Below are 22437 nucleotides of genomic sequence, written 5' to 3'. Positions count from 1 at the left end.
GTAACAACGATACGAATACAAGGGAAATTTGAAAATAATCGAACGATCTCGCCGATTTATAGGGCAGAAAATTTACTGGGGATTCGGCTATCGAGTAACACATCTTAGAAAATGCCTCTATTTGAATCAGCCTGTACATCTCCTCGCTATAAACACAACGGTACGTAAAATTAACAAAAAGTACAATTTCCTTGCGCGTGGTGCTACTTCCGTACACGATCGAACGTAGAAAATTAAAGAACGCAACGAATTCAACGTCCGATCTAACCTGGAAAAATACTTTCCAAATATCGAGGAAATATTTAATACCAAATGGATTAAATTCGAGCCAAGAGGCTCCATTTCTTGAATACATTCACCAACCGTTAAAGGAGTTCAGCGTGGGGAGTCGCGAAACGAAAATAACGTTAGAATTTATTTCGACGGAGTTTCGTCGTATTCTCCGCCCTGAATTCACCGTTTATTCTAATTTACCGATGTCTCGTAATACGGTATCGGAAACGGAACAGTGTAACCGCGAAACGAAATAACAAAGTGCCAGAAACGAAAATTACACGCAAGCGGTGTGTACTAGTATACGTGTGCGCGCATACTTCTACGGGCGACCGATCGGAAAGGAACTCGCAAGCTCGCGGGAACGATGGCGACGCCTATGCCAAATCGCGCCCGCGACACGCAATGCACCGCGGCCGGAAAAGGAAACTGAAATTAGCGCAAGCGACGAGCGCACGGTTGTAATCGAGTCAAGAGTAGCAATTGATCGGGGACATTCCTCTCGTGCTAGAGAGTATTCGAATAAAACAGCAGCCACTTAAACTGTAACTTGGCGAGTACTTACAGTGGCCTATATTGTACAATATCTGTCGTCGTGCCTGTTCGGCTCGTGCTTCCTGGTCCATCATGTTGTTCAGCATTTCCAGCCTCTTCTGCAGATCCACTGCGTCCGCGTTCTCGGGGTCTTTCGGAAAGATAGACATGGGTGGGGATATTGTTAATCGCGAGTCACGACGATCACTACCGTCTCTAATCGGTGTCGATCGCGATACATTCGTACGTTTCGGGACGTTCTCGGTACGCACAGTGACTCGAAAATTCGAGAAAAATGGCGTCTCGTTTCGTACCGGGCGTGCACCGCGTTACGCGACGCCACGCGATTGTTCTTAACGAGCTCACGCGGGTAGTCGTCGAACGTTTTCTTTTTTCTTCTTTTTTTTCTTACGCCGCCAATGGATGCGAATCGAGCAATACGCGCCACTCTTAAAAGGAAACTCGTGTCACGGGTTCTTTATGCATTACGCGTTCGCGATTGTCGGGCATCGTACACGTTGCTTGGAAGTTCGAACGGGGATAAGAAAGCGTCGCTGGTCGCGACCGAACCATTAATCATCGTTCAACGACGCGACGCTGCCTGCTTAAAGATCCGAAACGAATTCGAAAAACTCGAGCCACGATCGCGCGCGATGCGATACGTCGGTCCATTTTTCGAAATTTTCAATCGCATACACGATCCTTTCCGACGCTTAAGGCGCAAGATGCAATTTTTTATTCTTTCTGAAAATTCTCCAATTTTTCATACCCTGTCCAATAGTTTTTTCCCCAATGTTCTCTAATTTCTTATACCCTCTTCAAACGACAGATTTCGCAGTGAAAGGTTGGAAGAATGAACACCTACTTTTCACGGATCTCGTCGTTCAACTTTTCATTCTTCCCAATTTTCCATACCCTCTCGGAACGATAGATTTCGAAGATCACCAATTTGTTACACATTCTCGAAACGACAGATTTCGGCTGAGAAAGGTTCGAAGAATTCATCTCTACTTTTTCACAGTCTGTACAGATCAGTTTTTTATTTGTTTAATTTTTTATATACCCTCGAAGTGACAAATTTCACGGAGAAAGATTCGAAGAGCTCACCTCTACTTTCTCACAGTCTGTACAGCTCAGTTTTTTATTCCTTTAATTTTTTATATACTCTCAAAGTAACAGATTTTACGTAGAAAGGTACGAAGAACTCACCTCTACTTTTTCACGGTCTGTACAGCTCAGTTTTTTATTTGTTTAATTTTCTATACACTCTCGAAGTGACAGATTTCACGTAGAAAGGTTCGAAGAACTCAGCCTTCTTTTTCACGGTGTCGCGTTCTTTTGTTCCCCCCTCGCGACCATAACGGACGGGGATTAACCCTTCGGGTACGGTGCCGATATCTCGTACCGACCCACATGTCTCTGCTAGGGACTGGAGCTTGCACGTCGTACCGACCCACTTGTCTTCGCCAGCGGCCAGAGTCCGACCCACGAGTGTCGCGACCGCGCGTCTCCTCGTCTTTCGTTTCTAAAACCTTTCGTGCGTCGTATAACTGAATTTTTGGAAGCGTCTATGGGTAAAGCACGTCGTTCGAGACACTGTGGAAACGCGGTTCGATCGCTTCGTAGCCACGGCGTCTACGAACGATATCACCGAGAAACAATTGGAAATCGCGAGCGAACGTCGCCAATCTTCGCATTCGGAATGCAAATGCAACGATGTGGTGAACGATCGAACGAATGCAGATGTTATCGCGGATGCACGTTTCGATGCTATAACTTCCGACTACGAAACTCCAAAATGCTGTACGCGCTGTACGCGCGTTCTCCACCGAGACATAAAATCGAAACTCTGAACCATTAAAGGGTTGATCGTCCTACGCCAGTGTACCCTCGAACTAGAGTATGCAGGTGTGCTATAAACGCGTCATCCACTAGAATAGAGAAATAAAGTTCTAAACCGTACCCGGAGGATTGATCGTCTCTCTAGCATGTCCTCGAACGAGAGTGTAAGCGTACACTAGATTGTTCGATAAGTTTTGTTATTTTCTCCATTGTAAAAACATACTATGCCACTTCAACTTTGAATAACTGTAAATATACGAACGAGTCGACATATCTACACGAAACTTCTCACGTGTTCGTCAAACGATACTACCATCTTTGGAAAAATAAAACGACGAACCTGATAGCTCCATTTCTTATCGAACGACGAAACTTATTTAACAACCAATAAGTGTCGAACCCCTGCGTTGCCCACTCGAATAGAAAAACAAAATTCCTCGCTGTACTTAATAGGTCGATCGTCCCACCCTGGTGTGTTCCCCAACGAGAGTGTACACGCGCGTCGTCCACCGGGTTAGAAAAACAAAATTCCACGCTCCACCCAAAATGGTCGATCGTCTCAGCCACGTGTGTCCTGAAACGAGACGTTTCCCGAGCGCGCGTAATAAATTTGGATCAATTACAGCGATAACTCGCGGGCCACTTAGGCCGCGATTAGCGTGTTAATTAACGCGCGATAAGACCCGTGGACCCTTGACATTCTGAAAACAGCAGCTACGATCACCGCACGCCAACCCGGTTGTGTCTAATTTATCCTTAACCGTGATTATATGACGTCGCGCGGAGCGGAGGCATTGTAAAGCCGCGTAAATTGACCCCGCGGTTCCCGCTCGCTTCGGGGGCGGTTAGGTTTATTAATATCGCGACCGAACGAGGTGTATAAGCACCGTCGTCGTTGTCGTCGTCGTCGTCCTTTGGAGATTTCCCTCGTAACGAGCCAGGGGGAGGAGAACGGGTGGATCTCCACGTTGCGCGGTGATGCGAGAGCTTAACAACGATTTATTGCGCAACCCGGTCGGCGCGCGTCGAAACCCTCGACGGCTGGCAAAAGCTTAAGGAAAGAAGGAACGGAAACGTCCGCGACGTCTAACCCGACTTACCGAACCGCTCTCGCTACCGAACCATCGATATCCCGGCGTCACGGCGCGTACGTACGTCTTTCGAGCGTTAACTCCCCGCAACGTTGCCCCCGCTCGGAACTTCGAGCTGCAGCGGAAGCTACTTCTAACTCGATATTCGTGTCGGCTGGGGCGGAAGCAAAACTAGCAACTTAAGCCTTAAATGGAAACTACGTGAGCGTATACCCTACCGATCGTGAACCCGCCCCGACGATCCCCGGATACTTTGAACTTACGGTCAATCGACTCGACTCTTCTCGGGCTCTTTCGCGATGCAAAAGTGGGTCGTCGAAGTTCAACCGAGCACGCGTACATCGACTTTTCGTAGTTTTTCGCCGCGTTTCAGAAGCAATCTGTGTTCCAGGGGTACGATCGTGGTGCGCCCTCCGGGTCTTTCTCGACCCAACGCGTTCTCGCAATATGTATATCAGCTTGTTCGGAAAGTAATTTCGTTTTCCAGAATGGAGAGTGTACAATTTAGTAAAATGTTTACACGCTTTGAAAAAATCGTGTTTCCTTTTGAGTGAAAAAATTAACGACTTTCCGAACAACCAGATATTATTCTTTATAAAATTGAAGTTGTGACGACAAACGCAATTCGATCCTGTGATTTTTTACTCTTTTCATGGTATGAACTTCCGGCCAATCCGGCTATCGATTCTTTTCCGATTCTTTCGCTATATTTCTAATTTTTGTATCATTTTTCTTAAGCGAGCGACGGTACCGAGAATTGTACGCTGTTAACCGAATTACCCGCATCTAGAACACTGTCGGAAGAATATCGCTAACGAGAAACTTCCAAGTTTATTACGTATCGTTGTAAATCGTTAGAAAATTTATCGCAGACGACACAAATCATTTCCGAGGCGGGGCAAGTTCGTCGAAAATTTATGCACGCTCGAGAGGAGGAGATTTCTCAAATTCTGAACGATTTATTCGACATTTTAATTACTGGTAAATTACTTACGAGTAAATGGTATTTCGAAATCGGAGCTTCAGCGGAATCCACTTGGATCATTTTCGAAAATAACCGACGTTTCGTAAATTCACATCGAGCTGATTTCCCATCGACGCTGTCGAACACCTCCCGGCTCGATTTTATTATCAACGGTTTTAAAACGCGTAAACGATTACTTAAGGTCGGTTGTGGTTTAGCGGTAAGTCCGTGCATAAAGTTTTGTTTCTACGTGAAACTCTAATGGCGAGGAAGGTGGTTTCGAACATACGCTCGACAGTGTATATACGACCGCGTCCATTAATCTTTCACGGTGTTGAAAAAAATTATGTGTGTAACGCGATACCGGTGAATATGAAATATGCACAGCTTGGGTGAGTGTCTACGCTAATGCTCTCCAACTATTGCCGGTTACTTCAGCAACCAGGACCCGGTATCGCAACCTTAAGACGGGATTAGGTTGAAGCCCCAATTCGCCGCGACAAATGTTAGATAAACCAGGCGCACGTGGAACGTGGCGTGTGCCGACTAAAAATACAGTTCGAGAACGATACGAAAAAAGAAGGGAAGAAAATTAAAAAATAAAAGGAAAATAAAGAGAAAAAGAAAAAATTTAACCAAATAGTCAAACTTTTTCCAACCGCGTGCTCGTTGAATTATGAAGTGGCGCAATCTGGTTTCCATGTCGTGAAAGTTTTAACGAGACGATTAAGGATTCGGATTTAGATTATTTTCGTGGCTGACCCACTTTGTTTACCGGTTTTTCCACATAGGCTCGGATCACTTAGAAAGCAACCTATGCAAAATTCATCCGGTTCGACTAGTTTTCCATCGACAATCCGACGATGGACTATCGATTGTGTACTATTTCTATCGATTAAAATGCACGAGACGTTGAATAAACGAACGTAGCGGGGAAAAATTGCAACGAAACGATCGACGGACACATCGACCGTCGATTCGTGCACGAGAAGGGAACTGACATTTTTTTTTCATACGAAATACTTCGAAAAGTAACTTCCACGATTGTGTCGCACTCGCGAACGAAAACAGAGGGCCGAAATTGCGACGACACATTTGAAAATTTAAACTCGATACGGCTCGATACGTAAATCCCGAGACAAATACTCGTAAATGGATTCGTGCGTATTTATTAATAGCTTACTTGGTAAATTTAACTCCTTTCGGAGAAATGTATCGTGCACGTGTACCGTGGCTTCGAATGCGACCCAGTCACGCGAATGTTGCTTTTATTGTCGGCATTCGGGCTCGTGTGTCATTCGACAAAATTATTAACCGCTCGTTCGAGAAGGTTAATATTCAGCAAGCCCGTGATCGTGATAATCGCGGATTGCAAATTTCTTGGCCAACACCAACGATACGTAATTCAAGGCAAAGTGAAAAAAAAATAAATGCCCTGTACGTTCAAAGGAATTAAATTTACAAAAGGTTACGCGGCGCAATGGCATCGAGTGAACTTCATAAATGTTATCCTTCGATAAGTGTACACGATCTATAAATGGATATTAGTGCCTGGTTAAAAGTTCTTTTCGAAACGATATTTATGAAAATTTAAAGAAACGTTCACCGACAATCGAGTGTCAACGATGAAAACTCGACTACGTTTTAAAGTTACTGCGTTTCAATTATTGATTAAAAGAATTAATTACAAGAGCTCACCCACGGACGTGATTAATCGGACTTTAGAAATTGTTTCAGACCTTCTTTCGTAATCGTTCGTTTCTATTCGAGTCGGTTTGCACATTTATCGAGAAATATGACCAGAACCCGAGAAAAATTTAAAAATAAATTATATTAACGACTTCGTTGCACGTGATGTTTATACGCGACGAAACCAAAGTGTTTTCTCGGTTCTTCGACGAGTTCCGCAAGAGAAAATCGAACAATTGATCGTGACCGTTAAGAAAACCATACATTATTCTCTGATTGGATCTTTTTACGTAAGTCGGTGAAACTTAAAGCGTTTGATTCTACGAGTACGTTCAACCAACAGTAGTGTCTCGTCGTGAATAATATTTGTAAAAATTAAAAGAAAAACCCCTCGCCAATGTAATTCCAGTACCCATGAGAAAATGACACTTGATGTTTGATTCTTTTCGATAGTCGTCGAAAAATAATTACCAAGAGAAAAGAATTGCCATTATCTACTTTCCAATGAATTTGAATCGATGAGATCTAACAATCAATCGCGTCTTAACTAAACGTTCCACAGGGACAAATCCGATCGAAAGAAACAAAGAATAAAAAAACACCAATTGAACAAAATTCGACATCTCTTTTCACGTTTTGTTTCTTTCGTCGTTCGGTCGAATTTGTCATTGCACGGCGTTCAGTTAGGCCGCAGCCTTAAGAAAACGCTAAATTATTCCCTGATTGGATTTTTTTACGTAAGTCGCAAATCGTTCGGTGAAACTTGTAACGTTTTGTTCCGCGTGTACGTTTATCCAATAGCGGTGTCTCGTCGCGAGTGATATTTTCAGAAATTTAACCGAAAACCATTGCCAACAATTGAATCACCTGCGAGAAAATCACACTCGACGGTTGATCGTCACGATCACCGCGACAAAATAATTACAACATTTTTTTCCGTTCTCCGAGTTCGGACGAAAACAACGAACGATCGATCCTCAACCGTTAAAAAGAACCAATATACTATATCCCAATTGGATCTTTTTACACAAGTCGCGAAACATGTTCCACGAGTAACTTTGTCCGGTAGCAATCGCAAACAATGTTTAGCACGAAATTTAAAGAGAAACCCACGCCGATAAATTCGAGCACTCGCGAGAAAATCGGACTCGACGATCGACGGCTTTTCAGTAACCGCGAAGAAAAGAAGAGAAGAAAAAAAAGAAGAAATAATTACCAGCACTCCTTCGAGCACGATTAAGCGAACGAACTGTTAACGAACATTAAGGACCAAGAGAGACCGGGGAAGCCCTTCTCGAACCGAGGAGAGACCGTCTGGGAGAACCCTAATCCTCCGGGTTCTCGACAAAAATCTCTCGTAATAATATCAGAAGCGTAATACGCCGCCACGAGCCCATTAAACTCGGATTTGAAGTAAGCAAAGAGAGAAAGAGAGGAAAGTGGAGGTGGTGGGAATAGTGAAAAGAGAGAAAGAGAACTGGATGGTCTCGAGCCACGACCCTGACCCACATATTTTGCGTTCCAACCGTTTCCAGCACGGCTCGGGCAACGCGCGGAGGGGACACGTACGATCCGTGGTCTCCTCGAACGTATAATTCGTTCCAGCGAACGACGTTGCGCGGTCCCGTTCCGCGCGGGCGTCTTTCGCTTATTCTTTCTCGTCTTCACTCGAGGAAGGCACCGTTCGCTGTTTCTAACTTTGGTCTGGATGCAATTAAAAAAAGGGTCAAGCCCTGGCAGGAGAGCGTCTCGGCAGCGCGAGTAGTTCTTTTCTTTGAGACCTTCCCAGTCCCTGTTTGGCGAGGGTTTCACCGCGCCAAGCCCCAACCCCTAACCCTCTCCCGAGCAACGGTTCTCTTCGTCGCTCCTCCTACGTTCGTCGGCCAACCCAACAGCTCCGAGTGCATCGGGGTCCTCCACCCTGGTACCGGGACGTGGGACGTCTCTTTAAACTAAAGAAGAAGCGAACGGAGAGAGAAGAAGAAGGAGAGGAAAAATAATGAAAATACACACACCCACCGAGTCTGCACTCGAAGCATTTCCCTGGTACCCTCCAGCCCGTAGGATCAAAGTATTTTGCACTTTCCCCGCGTGACTCGCGCGGCGCGCTCGCGCTCACCGACGATCGATCGTTTCGAAATACGTATACGTAAATGCGACACGTAAGTAGGAACGCCGGTGACGGTTCGTAACAGTTGGCCGTCGATGTATCGACAAACTTTCTAAGAGCGAGACGACGGGAGAGTGGAAACAATCAGAAGAGGAAACGCGTCCACGGAGGGCGAGTTTGTCCAACGGAACCGTCGTCTTTCGTCTTGCGCCGCGAGTTCCGCGTTCCGTTTTTCCTTTGTTCGCTCCCGTCGTCGACAGAGACCACGATCGACCACGCGTACACCGTCACGGTTTTGTTCACGACGATTCACGCGCGGAGAAATGTCGTTAAATCGCCGAGAGACTACCGCTCGTCGCGTATGGAATTCTTTGTGACGAAAGATTAGGTACCGCGGGGAGCTGCCGCGTTTCTTTTGTAACGTGTGGCTAAACTAACGTATCTGATCAATTACGTTACGTGATTTTATTCAGAGAAATTATTCTCGCTGACAACCTCCTCTCAATGTCGATGCGAATTGTATATATAATTTTTGCAAAATTTGTTTTACTTGGAAAGTATTCGAGTAAATAAGTTTGTACGTTCCCTTAGTTGTTAAAGATTTTATTCCTTGAAATTACTTCCTTTGACAATCTCCTCTCAATGTCTATTCGAATTGTGCATACCATTTTTGCAAAATTTGTTTTACTTGGAAAATATTCGAGTAAATAAGTCTGTATGTTTCCTTAGTTGTTAAAGATTTTATCCGTCGAAATTACTTCCTTTGACAATCTCCTCTCAATGTCTATTCGAATTGTGCGTACTATTTTTGCAAAATTTGTTTTACTTGGAAAGTATACGAGTAAGTAAGTCTGTATGTTTCCTTAGTTGTTAAAGATTTTATCCGTCGAAATTACTTCCTTTGACAATCTCCTCTCAATGTCTATTCGAATTGTGCATACTATTTTTGCAAAATTTGTTTTACTTGGAAAATATTCGAGTAAATAAGTCTGTATGTTTCCTTAGTTGTTAAAGATTTTATCCGTCGAAATTACTTCCTTTGACAATCTCCTCTCAATGTCTATTCGAATTGTGCATACCATTTTTGCAAAATTTGTTTTACTTGGAAAATATTCGAGTAAATAAGTTTGTACGTTGCCTTAATTGTCAAAGATTTTATTCGTCGAAATTACTTCCTTTGACAATCCCTCTCAATGTCTATTCGAATCGTGTATACCGTTTTTGTAAAATTCGTCGGTTGAATAAGTTTCTACTAGATTGTTAAAAATGGCTACACTATTTCGTAAATAAAAATCGTGCTTCACGGTTGCTAATAGTGATAACAATATATTTCTGGTTGCTTCTGTCGTTCTTCGATCAAGCTTAAATTTACACAGCACAATCAGAGCAAAATTTTACTTTCACCGAACCATGTTTAACGTTAATACAGCATTCTTTAGAAACAAAACCAGGCGCGATAAAATAACAGACCGTTTATTCAAAATATTTGTGCGTGCAACTTCAAAATTACGGGTCTGTTTGGACCCAGATGTCTCGTACAAGATTCAACTGACTCAAATTACGCTAGGGAAGTAACAAATCTGTCGATATGTAACGTCTGAAGACCAGAAGGAACTACGTAAGAGATACACTGTCGCGAAAAAGTAAATACAAAAGGAAACGACACTGTAAAATGTACCGATCGGTTCGTCGAACTTACAGGAAAATTTACTTTCCACGAATTACTCAACGATCGGAGACGAATCAGTTGTAATTATTATTCCGTGTATTTTCGTCGTGCACGTTTTCATCGGCGCAAGTTCCGTTAATTGGCAGAAATTTTCGGGACGACGAAACATCGATCGCGCTACCTCGTCTACCGACGAGGTAACGTTGAATTCGTAATGAGAAACAGTGATTTTTTCGAAACAAAAGCGATAGAAATGAAATACGGTCGAACTCGGTGTATACCGAGCACGCATACAGCGAGAACGATCCGTAATGGGCACAGATACGACGGTGATGCTGTAACGAGCCGAAGTCTCGATTCGTATTCGATTAGATAGATTTAACACGGTGAGAATTTGTTTCGCGAACAGTGAAAATAAATCTCTTTCGTCCCGACCGTCTGATCACTTTGCACGGTACAATTTCCAACTTACTAATAACCGTGTTACTAACAATCTGTTTATTGAACGTCCCTTGTTACCTTTGTCTCATCTCGAATACCTCGCAGCGCTATCTTCGTACATTCCAAACGTTAGAATTTGCATCGATATGCACCCGTCTGAGATACAATTCGCGCGATCGCAGAACGTAGTAATTATTGCGCGGAAATAAATTGAAAACGTGTAAAATTGTTCCTTCGTACGGGGGCCACGTTTTCGAGAAAATCGATTTGGAAAATTAATCGGACCGCGCGTGCAACGGACTTACATGGCGTGTCTGTCCATTGCTCGTTATTTCTACTTGGGGCGGGTGTTCGTAAGCAATTGGCCACCGTATTATCTACCTTAATTCGTTCTAACTGCCCGTAAGATGGCACGATCGACGGAAAACGGATAATACAGCGGCACAATTAATGTTTACAAAACACACACACACACACAAAAGTGGAAACAACGGATAATGGCCAGACGCGTTAGCCGACACGACGCATTTTCATCGGTGATTCTCCTCGGAAATGGAACCCACCGCGAAAAGAAAAATTCTATTCCACGTTTTCGAACTGTTTTCGCGCGATAAATACCCAGAAATTTTCACCCGGCTCTGTGTAACGCTTAATTGAACCCGCGCGGCGGTAATTCCAAAGCCCCGGTTCGCCGAACTCTGATCATTAAGCGTATTTTCGCGCGGCGATTTTCTCGAACGCGAAGACTCCCGCGTCAAAATTTCATTCCGCGTTCTCTGTTTACCAACGAGCGAAAAATAACTCCCGAGCGTATTTTCGCCCGCCGATTTACTCGAAAACGAAGACCCGGGTGTAAAAATTTCATTTCCAAATTTCTGTTTACCACCGAGCGTAAAATAACTCCCCGGCGTATTTTCGAGCGCCGATTCTCTCGATAACGAAGAGACTCGACCGGCAAAATTTTATTTCGAATTTTCTCTTCGTTCTATCACCGGATGAAATATACCTCCCCGTTAAATTTCATTTCACCTCGATTACAGTTACACCTGGCTTCGTAGATGTAAACAAATTTGAATACAAAAAAAAATAAATAACTACAACTGGCACGCGATGAACGTTCCGGTATCGTTACCGCGTATTGTTACCGATAACGCAATATTCGACGTTCCGTTTTTGTTTCTTTTTTTTTACTTAATTCCGCAAATCTCTCGACTCGTTCCTATCTAATCTCCCGAGCTCCGGTGCGCGATTTAAATCCACGACGGATTCGTCGGGACGACTCCCCGAGTAATTGAATTACACCTGGAAATTTTTACCCGTTATCGATGTCTCTGTTTCGTTAAAAACGGTCGAAGAAACGCTCCGAACGGGAGGAGTGGCGCTCTTCGACAAATATGAACGACGGAGAAAAAACGCTCGAGTCGAGAACCGTTTCGAAGCGAGCGAATTATTCTTTCGCCGCTGCGAGGATCGCGCAAGAAGTTGCGGGCCGTACCGCGAGTTAATCAACTTAATTAAACTCTCCACCGGGACCGTCTGTTTGACTTTTAAAACAGGGCCGTTGCATTTGGACCTTTTGCCCCCTATCCCCCGGTCGCTCGATATTGTTTCGTACCCCCTCCCCCGTCCAGCAAGTAGAAATGGATTAATGTGTTTCGAGTACGGCCCGCATGAGAAGCGCGCGCAACCGCACCGCAGATACCGAGCGGAGGAAAGTTTAAATCCCTGAAAAGTCGTTTCCGTTTCGCTAATCACCCGGCCGCCACCTTTGCCTCTAATCCCCGGCACATCCGGTTTGCCCGTTCGGGTTGTCTGCACGAATGCCCCGGTCGGCCAAAGGCGTGTAATTAGGCTATTTTTGCCCACACGACTTGGTCGTCGACAAGGAAAATTAGAGCGCCTCGGTGAAGGAAGGCAAAACCGCTCGTAACACACGACGCGACGCGACGCGACGCGACGCGACCGCAAACGAAAAACAACGCGACATCGAGGCTCGCTTAACCCTTACCGTACCAAGGAAAGATCCCTCAACGACTTTGATACGTGTTTCTTTTTTCGATCACCTTTCTATAACCGGTGGAAACGTGTAACAATTTCTCAAAGGGTTTCGTGGGTATTTTAAATCGGTGAGGACAGAGAAGAAGAAATCTGCTTAAATTTTTGCGATTAAATTAGAAATTTGTACTTTTGTTTCGTTTTTAATTGTCTCGGTAAATGAGTTGTATTGGTGGTTAGTTGAATTTAGAAGCACAGAGTGCAGTATACGTATCATATGTACTTTCTATAACTGGTGGAAATGTGTAGCAATTTTTCAAAGAGTTTCGTGGCTAATTTAGATCAGTGAGGACAGACAAGGAGAAATCTGCTTAAATTTTTCTAGTTAAATTAGAAATTTGTACTTTTGTTTCTTTTCTAATTTTCTCGGTAAATGAGTTGTATTGGTGGTTAGTTGAATTTAGTAGCACAGAGTGCAGTATACGTATCATATGTACTTTCTATAACTGGTGGAAATGTGTAGCAATTTTTCAAAGGGTTTTGTCGCTAATTTAGATCGGTGAGCACAGAAAAGTAGAAATCTACTTAAATTTTTGCGATTAAATTAGAAACTTGAACGATTTTCTTTGCACTTCTCTCGGTAAATGATTTGTATTGGTAATTATTTGAATTCGTATCGAAATAAAATAGTAGTACAAAGTGCACGATACGTGTGTACATTAAAACCAGTCGTTTGGTAACTTGACAGCGTCTGCTGTGGATAGTTGTGAATAGAATCTAGAGTGATAAGAATCGACCGTTATACATGGTGAAATAAGTGGGTCACCATGGTGATTTTAATAGAATTGTCACGAGTAATATTATCGATGTTCGAAACAAAAATACTGTATTAATAACTAATGTAACGATGAAGAAGCTATGGTGTCCTGGTAAAGAACATTGACCATCTTTTCTAGAAATATTCGATCATGGTAATTTTAATAAATGACATCACGATTAATAGAATGTTCGAAACAAAAGTACTGTATTGATAACTAATGTAACGATGAAAAAGCTGTGGTATCCTGGTAAAGAACATTGACCATCTTTTTTAGAAATATTCGATCATGGTAACTTTAATAAATGACATCACGATTAATAGAATGTTCAAAACAAAAATACTGTATCGATAACTAATGTAACGATAAAGAAGCTATGGTGTCCTGGTAAAGAATATTGACCATCTTTTCTAGAAATATTCGATCATGGTAATTTTAATAAATGACATCACGATTAATAGAATGTTCAAAACAAAAATACTGTATCGATAACTAATGTAAGGATGAAAAAGGTATGGTGTCCTGGTAAAGAATATTGACCATCTTTTCTAGAAATATTCGATCGTGGTAATTTTAATAAATGACATCACGATTAATAAAATGTTCAAAACAAAAATACTGTATCGATAACTAATGTAAGGATGAAAAAGGTATGGTGTCCTGGTAAAGAATATTGACCATCTTTTCTAGAAATATTCGATCATGGTAATTTTAATAAATGACATCACGATTAATAGAATGTTCAAAACAAAAATACTGTATTGATAACTAATGTAACGATGGAGAAGCTATGGTGTCCTGGTAAAGAACATTGACCATCTTTTCTAGAAATATTCGATCATGGTAATTTTAATAAATGACATCACGATTAATAGAATGTTCAAAACAAAAGTACTGTATTGATAACTAATGTAACGATGAAAAAGGTATGGTGTCCTGGTAAAGAATATTGACCATCTTTTCTAGAAATATTCGATCATGGTGATTTTAATAGATTCGTCACGATCAATAGAATGTTTAAAAGAAAAATACTATAAGAATTAATATAACAATGAAAAAGCTACGAGGTATTTCAAACATCCCATCTCGGTACGTCAAGAGTTAATCCGTTATACGGGGTGGCGGTGTCGCGAAAGAATTCCCGCGCGGCACACAAGAACAATAAGAAACCAGCCTCGTATAAATGTTTGTCTCTCCGTGACTTTGTTCAGAGTCGCCGTGTTGTGATTTTTACACACACGCCTATCTCGCTCGCCGAGAAAAAGTGTCGAGTCCCGGACGGATCCGCGCGCTACGAATTTCTTCGCTGTTTTTCAGGTTAAGAGTTTCCATGTATTTTTCTTTTTCACCTCCTCCTCCCCCCCCCCCTGTAGACATTTATAGCCCGGGGAGAACACCGAAAGTTCTAATTAGAACTTGGAAAATTTCGAGCTTTTTTACCACGGTGCGAACACGGGGCTCGAGGATGTCGAGGGCTGGTTTCTCAAAATTTTGGACACGCGCGTGTTAGCGGCCGCTGCGATTGTTTGCCAAAGAGGGATCGAAGTTTTGAAACTCGTAAGGAACGTGACAAAACACTTGGAAAGAAGTCTCCATTCCGGAGATAGCCATTGGTGGCAACGAACGTGGGATACAAAGTGAACCGAAAATTGTATCGCTGAACGGGCAAGATCGACAAGTTGAAGCATTGGAATCGGAGTTATTTTTCCAATGGGCATTATCGAGATTTTTTACTAAACAAAATAAACTATGGTACTGAAACAAAATACTTTTGATTGTCAGCAGTACGTTTAAATCCCTGTACTTAAATCTATACCCAACTGTACATTTAACATGGAACTCGTTAGGACTGTTAATTATTAAATGCATCTCGATCGAATCTCGCCTATCGATACATCAAAGATTCAACGGAGAGATTTATCAGAAAATTTCAACGTGCGATGTTGATAAAAATAGATCAAAATCTCCCCGAATAATCGTTGAACCCTTTTCAGAATCATTGGCGAAACTATTGTAATAATAACAATAATCGAATAGGAGTTGTCAATTCGAGAACCAGATCGGAATTCTTTTATCGTTTCCGCGTACCACAATTACCCCAAGATTTACGCACCTGTTTCGCATTACGCTCTGCGTGGAATGATAAACTTGATATACGAAGTAATAGAAACTTCCCTGAGAATATTATTATTAATTCCTGGGAGCTAATTTATCGCGCGAGTACTATCGCGTTACAAAGTTTCCCGCCAAGTGGTAAATCCGAAAGGTTCCCCCGCATAGTTTTATTGTTAATTTTCCGGTTTCGCAGCCATGGTAGGTAAACCGAATCGGCCGTGGTGGAGCTTGTTCGCTATTTCCATCGGGACGGAATTTTCTTCGCTAGCGAGCAACGTGTACGATCGTCTTGAAAAATTAATCGGCTCGGATTTCGCCCGTAGTATTCTATTTTTCACGAATCGAGCGACGTAACGAGACCGACGTATCCTCGTAAAAATAACACGGCTGGCTCTAACGATAACGAGACGTTTCGCAAACGGGCTGAAACAACGTATGCCTAGGCGACATTTAATACAATTTGTGCTCCTTAATCGTAACGGGGCATCCTTACCGTAAGAAGCGAACGGACGTAACAAATACACACTTCACGATGCTAGGTCATGCGTGAATAAAGTCTAGCTAAGGGTTACTCATTCTAAACAATTTAATCGATTAAACCATACTTAAAATTAGAACGCGTCATCGATCAGTCGATGTCGCCGAAAGTAGTTTTCGGCGTAGCTCGTCTAATAAATCGCGCGACGCAGTGCCACTACTTCGAGCTTCGACGATGAAAATCGTAATACCGGGTGTCCCACCAGAAACGGTTTAACGTGATTATCGTCGCTGTTTCGAATAACGGGGACAAGAATTGTTTACAGAAATCGTATGGTTTCCCAGGTGGGTACACCACGATTGCATTGTTTCCATTGTTTACCTTGTAGGTACTTTGAAAGAGTTAGCGAAGTTTCGCGGTTTAATTTTTCGGTAGTTTGGGAGCAAGGGTGCAGTAACAGAGACTCGAATATCAACCCCCTGTTTCTTTACACGAAATATCCAAAGTTTTCTTTCAGAATGAAAATGTCTCGATTATTTCCTTTCTTTAAATAGAATATTCTTTTCTTTTTAATGCAATATTCACTTTCCTTTTCAAACGGAACATCCTGGTTTTTCAATGAAGCATTCAGTATTTTTCACGATAGAACGAGAGTAAGAAATTTTGGAAATAGAAACATCGCGATAGACGAAATTCTAAAACGAATAGTTTCCGAGATATTCAGCTTCGATGGTGTTCAAATTGGAATCTTTGAAATGCCAGATCGCGTGTACGTCCGGTGCGAAGAAAACTTGTTTACATCCGAAGCGATGAGGCGAACACCTGGCACGGAAAAACTTTTTCATCCTACAGCAGATGCAACGAAAGGCACCAAGCGTGTTCCGACTTCTGATTGGGCCACATTTCTACCAACGAGAAATCTAGATGCACCTAACGTCTTTCGTTGCATTTGCGATACTACGGATAAGTTTCTTTCTGTTGGATCTACCTCGGATGAAAACTAACCGTGGACATTGTCTCGATGCTACACTACGAAATGAATATTTCAGAAACTTGAAACAATCAAAAATTCTCTCGTCATTTCAGCCAATGGGACACTCTTTCAACAAAATAGTACAAGCTTAATGTAAGAATAAATTTCTTTCTTTACGTTTGTATTTTATTCTTATTAAAATAGAACTATTTTCAATGTAATCAAAATCAAATTTCCTCTTCGTTCTTTTAATTTTCATCGATCCACGAAACCTTGGTGGATTGTTATTTTGGTGTCGTCGATAAAGATTCTCTCGACAAAGAAACAGAAATTCTTTTTCTGTTTTCTTATCAACGATACTTCGAGCGAATGGACATTTCGTTCCTTAAAAAGTTTTGGATGCTTTCGTTTCAAAATTCGTTACTCTCTCCGGAAACACCCCGTTGAATGGCCCGTTTGAAGAAAAAAAAAGAGAAATCCAAGGTCGATCTCTGAAATCTCGACACCACACCTACATTGAAACCACTGCAGCCGTGTTGCGTCCCTTCTTCAAAGCCGTGCAATGTTTGCAGACAAAACATCTTCCTATTATTTGAAACAGCAAAGATACCGAGATGGCTTTCCAGTGCAACACCCTGTATATGCATAGTCGTGTAGCAAACAGAGGAACAAGAAAAGAATCGGAAGAAAAGGGGACAAAACGTCTACGGACAAATTGATAACTGATTACAGTGTCGCAGCCATAGCTCGATGCATCTGCAGGTACCCTCTTTTCACATACATTTTCGCGCATCGGAAAAAGATGTTTCACGAGACGATTTCTCTTTGCCGGAGCGACAATTTCCCGTGACAGACATGATTTTCTTTTCCTCGTTCTCGTATCGTACTTTTACTCGTTTATTTTTTTTTTTTTTTGTCATTTTTTGTTCTCTTTATTTTTTCGTTCGGTATTTTCCCCCCTCTTATGCTATCGCCGCGCCACTGCGTGCACGTGCGATTTACGGTGCGCCGAAAGTGTAAGTTTGTGTGCTCAAATAAAATTATGCCTGAAGGGGAGAAAAACACCATGGAGCTCCTTAAATTTCTTTTCTTTTCTTTTCTTTTTTTTTTCATTTTCTTCGCTTTTCTCGTCTCGGTCGATTCTACCGTTTAATATCGACCGATCGAAGGAACTCGTACGTTGTGAGAAGAGTGGGGGAGGGCCTCGATTCGATTAAAAAATCATCAAAGCAACGCGTTTCACGGTAATTCCACGCACCGATCGAATGGAACGCGTTTCGACGACGAAATTGGAAAAATGGGTTATCACGTTTCGAAGTAAAAATTAAACGATCCACTCGACCCGATTTCCTTTGACGGTGCAACGACTCTGGTCGCGTATAACATTTCGCGAGGTGGACGTTGATAAAAAAGAAAAGTAAAAAAAAAAAAAAAAAAAAAAAAAAAATTACATCCGACCCGAAGTATTCGCCACGACCACCCGGAAACGAGACGCAAGCGTGGATCGATTCGCTGGCCCGATGATATCCCGTGTACCGGGAGTCACTTCCTTTCACCTCGTCGCAACTCATTACTATCTTATAAGAAACTCCTAAAGGGATCAAATGAAGTTCTCTTTCCACTACGTGCTTCACTCAACAACACGGTGCTTCCTTCGAAGGGCACGCAACGTTCGGTACGCTACATCGACCGACCGTTACCTTCAACGACGAATTCCCCGATTGAAAATGAATTACACTCGAGAACAATAACGAGAACAAGCTGTTACGTTTGCACGTTGCGAGCCCGTTCCGTTTCCTCGCGAAGCAGTGAGTGACAACGACGCGTCACGATCTTGTGACGACGTTCGATATAAAAGTACAGACAGACAAACAGAAGAACAGACACAGTAATAGAAAGTGAGAAGGACGAGGAACGAGCGGTGGAACGCGGAGAGGATCGTTTAAGCGGGGCGAGCTCGTCGAGCGGTCTCTGGTTCTCGAACCGGCACCCAGATGTCTCTCGAAACGAAGAACTCGATCCCGTGTCTCGTGGGGAGCTTGTGCTCGCGCGATATCGAACGTTTTTACCTCGGATCGCGCGCGACGATCGGTTCGCATGCCAAGACGCGATAAGCGGCCGGCTAACGGAAATAATAGGACCGAGTATCGACCGATATTGCAACCGACGGTGATTTTCGCGGTTGAGAACTTCCACGAGCGGACGCGGCCATACCGGTGATGGCATAATTAAAGTCGTTTAATCGAGCACGAAATCGTATCAAAGTACACCGGCAAACGACCGAAACGAGTTTCGATAGCGTGACCGGCGTGTCCGACACGCGTGCACGGTGAACTCAAAGAAGTGTACAATTAAATTAATTAAACGGGCTCGAAGAGACGGAGATACGCGAGACAAGGAACACCCGGGAGACCGAAATTCACGATAGGGGAAGAAAAAATAAAAAAGGACGGAGGAAACGACCACCCCTCCCCGGAGCCACGAAAACAACGGAAAGTGTGTCATTCCGGTGAACTCGATGAATGTAAAATAAATTCACGCCGAAGGGAACTCGTCCTCGTCGATCGTACCGAGAGTCGACCGTGTTTACGTAATTTCGCGGATCGCGTTCGATAATACGGTTAATAGAATTTTACCAGCCGATGATATTTTCTTTTAATATAATTTCGCGAAGGAAATCCCACGATGAGGTGATTCCTCGAGTCGTTCTCGACGATACCCGGGATATTCGATTGAGTGTATCCTTCCTGTTTCGTATCGTCGGGGAACCGATACGTACGATTTCGGATATCGCGTCTCTCGTGCGAGTTTTCCCTTCGTAAATGGCGATCCTTTGTCTCGTCGGTGGCCGGTCCTCGTATTTCTTACATCGACACCTTCGATTAAGTGTTGCTTAGCCGTCGATAATCCATTAATCTTGTACCGGGACGTTTTTTACCGACTCGACGGTTTCCTCTGCGTAAGAAGAGTCGCAAGGAAAACGATTTTTGACGTTTCTCGATAAAAGGGATCGAAAATTGTTTTCTCTCGCGATTTTTCCCGCGTCGCTAAACATTGCACGTTTTTCAGATAAATTATTCGACTTTGCGGGATGAACGACAGCGTCTTGGAGAACGGAAACTGTACTCGAAATTCTCGACGATCGTTACTCCGTTTTCGATCGGTGAAAAACTGGTGATATATACGTAATATATAAATTCACATCAGAGTCCTTTTCTTTTGCAAGAATCTATTTTTTATCCATCGTTCCATCGAGTGGCCTGAAAAACGCTTTCCGTCACTTGTCAAACTTGTCAACAATTCCATATTGTTGTCGATTTGTGACCAATCCTCCGTCTTGCTCGTTTTTATCGAAATTGCACTCATTATTCTCCATCCTGTTGAACCATTTTAAAACAGGTTGCTCGTCAATTGCGCGCTAGATTTTCTTGGATTTGAAAATTGAATGTCATTAAACGTGGAAACGGAATTTCACGGTTAATTATATTCGAACGAATTCAAACGGTTAGAGCTTCAAGATCGGTTTCGAGAAACAATATTTCAAGACGTTTTCCAAGAAACTTGACCATCTCCAAGGCAACTTATTCAATTCGGGTCTTCCATTTTCATTCGTTGTCTCACGGTAGATTCTCCATTATCCAAATTTCCATTATTCCAATATGTTTCTATTTGAATAATCCGTTAACCGAACGGTGCACGTTCTCCTAAAATGTTCTCTTGAAAAATTCTCCCAACAATTGGAACTGATTACCTAATTAACTGATTAGCGTGGTGTGTAACTCGTAGAACTACGTACAAAAATACGGCGCGAGATATTTCCAAAAATTGAAAATCAGCAACAGTATTGTAAAAGTTACTTGCATCGAAGAAAAACGTACGTTAAAAATGTACGAAACGTTCCTGACATTGGTGAAAAAATTCAGATGATTTTAAGCGCAAACGGAAGGAAATTATACGTGATCGAGTGTAATGCAAAATTTATGCATTAATTTTAAGAGAATCGGTTCCTGTATTTTTTCTCACCCTTTTTAGCAATGTCTCTGTTATTTTACTTGAAACGCAAAGTGTGCCAGGAAGAAACCGACAAATATTTCCACCGTGTTTAACAGGTTGACTGCCATGTCACTTGGATCTGGGTGACGCGCGTGTCTCCGCAGAGACCGCATCACCCATTTCTGAGAACGAATCTTAATGTATACATATATTTATATGTACATACGTGTAAAAGTATATGTACCTACTTCTAAAAACAGACCTTGTATATTTATATAACATATACATAATATATATATAAATATACACTATATATTTATACACATTTATGTATTACATATATACTAATGTATTTTTGAATTCGAAAGTCTAATAGGATTCTCGAGCAGTCTAATTGGAAGATCGATCGGAAAATGTATTCCAAGTATAAAAATGTATAGATCGACCACTTGGAAAAAATTCCTGCGATGGGAGGAGCTTGATCCAGACCTCTTCTCCCACCATGCATCGCCACAGACTCTAGCTACTCGATGGTGCCTCGTGCTATTCTAATTCGTTTAATTGGTCGGCACCTTCGTTTATTACTTATCAATTTTAAACAATTTATCCATGAGCCTCCCTCTAGACCACGTGCCCTCCCCCTTTCGGACAGACCCTCCTTTTCGGACACGCCTTCCTTCTTGGACACGCCCTATTTTATATTCGGTGATCAAAATGGGAGAAATGTGAGATGATTTTTAATCGTGTATCGAGTATTCGTTAAATGACAGAATTAAGACAAAAATGTAATATCGAGTATAGAATCTGCAGCGTAAAATAGAGAAAAAAAATGTTACGTAAATATGATAACGGTACAACTACTGATGTTAGTTGCCGAGTTATGTCCGTGAGTTGAGATTTTTCTTTAATTCTTCGTAATTTGATGTACGAGGCTTGAAATTTCTACGTTCTTGTGACAATTTTAACAATTTTATATCGTAGTTTCTGTTTCCTCTTACTTGTGTAGTTTCGTCAAGTTCTGTATTATCGATCTGTAACGACGAATATTTTACGAATTGAAAATTTGGTAAAATACAAAAAATTGAATTGTAGATGCGCGGTTAAAGCTGTTCACCCTATACATTTTTCGTAATGTATTTATATATATATACATAAACATTTCCAGAAATGGATACATATACAACACTTTTACATAACGTTATTGTCGTCAGGAATATTACCCCATATACTGTTGCCCCGTAAAATATTATTGACAGTCAAAGTGTTAACAGTTGTTTCGGAACCAACAATCTCATATTACGTTATGAGTACACTACTCGCGAGGATTTTATTCCTTACGATGATGGAGAAAGCGTTGCGTAGTTTCGATGACAGATGAAGAAAGCATTGCGTGTCCTCGAGTACAGACGGACAAAGCATAACACAGCCTCGATGATAATTATGACAGTGGCA

At 42.2% G+C, this 22437-nt stretch overlaps 1 protein-coding gene across 2 annotated transcripts in view; it reads right to left on the bottom strand.

The window, feature by feature from the left end:
- LOC143152704 (uncharacterized) overlaps positions 1 to 22437 on the bottom strand; it is a 42092-nt gene that overhangs the window by 5546 nt on the left and 14109 nt on the right. The window contains exon 1 of one of the 2 annotated variants that reach the window (XM_076323099.1): positions 839 to 914. The exons of the other annotated variant lie outside the window; for it this stretch is intronic. The gene's annotated coding sequence lies outside the window, so the exon portion shown is untranslated. Of the gene's footprint in view, positions 1 to 838; positions 915 to 22437 lie in introns of those variants that run through there. 2 annotated transcript variants of the gene reach the window in all.

The sequence above is a fragment of the Ptiloglossa arizonensis genome, chromosome 11 (assembly GCF_051014685.1).
Source record: "Ptiloglossa arizonensis isolate GNS036 chromosome 11, iyPtiAriz1_principal, whole genome shotgun sequence".
NCBI lineage: Eukaryota > Metazoa > Arthropoda > Insecta > Hymenoptera > Colletidae > Ptiloglossa > Ptiloglossa arizonensis.
The sequence above is the reverse complement of the archived record's forward strand: the minus strand, read 5'-3'. Positions and strand labels throughout refer to the sequence as shown.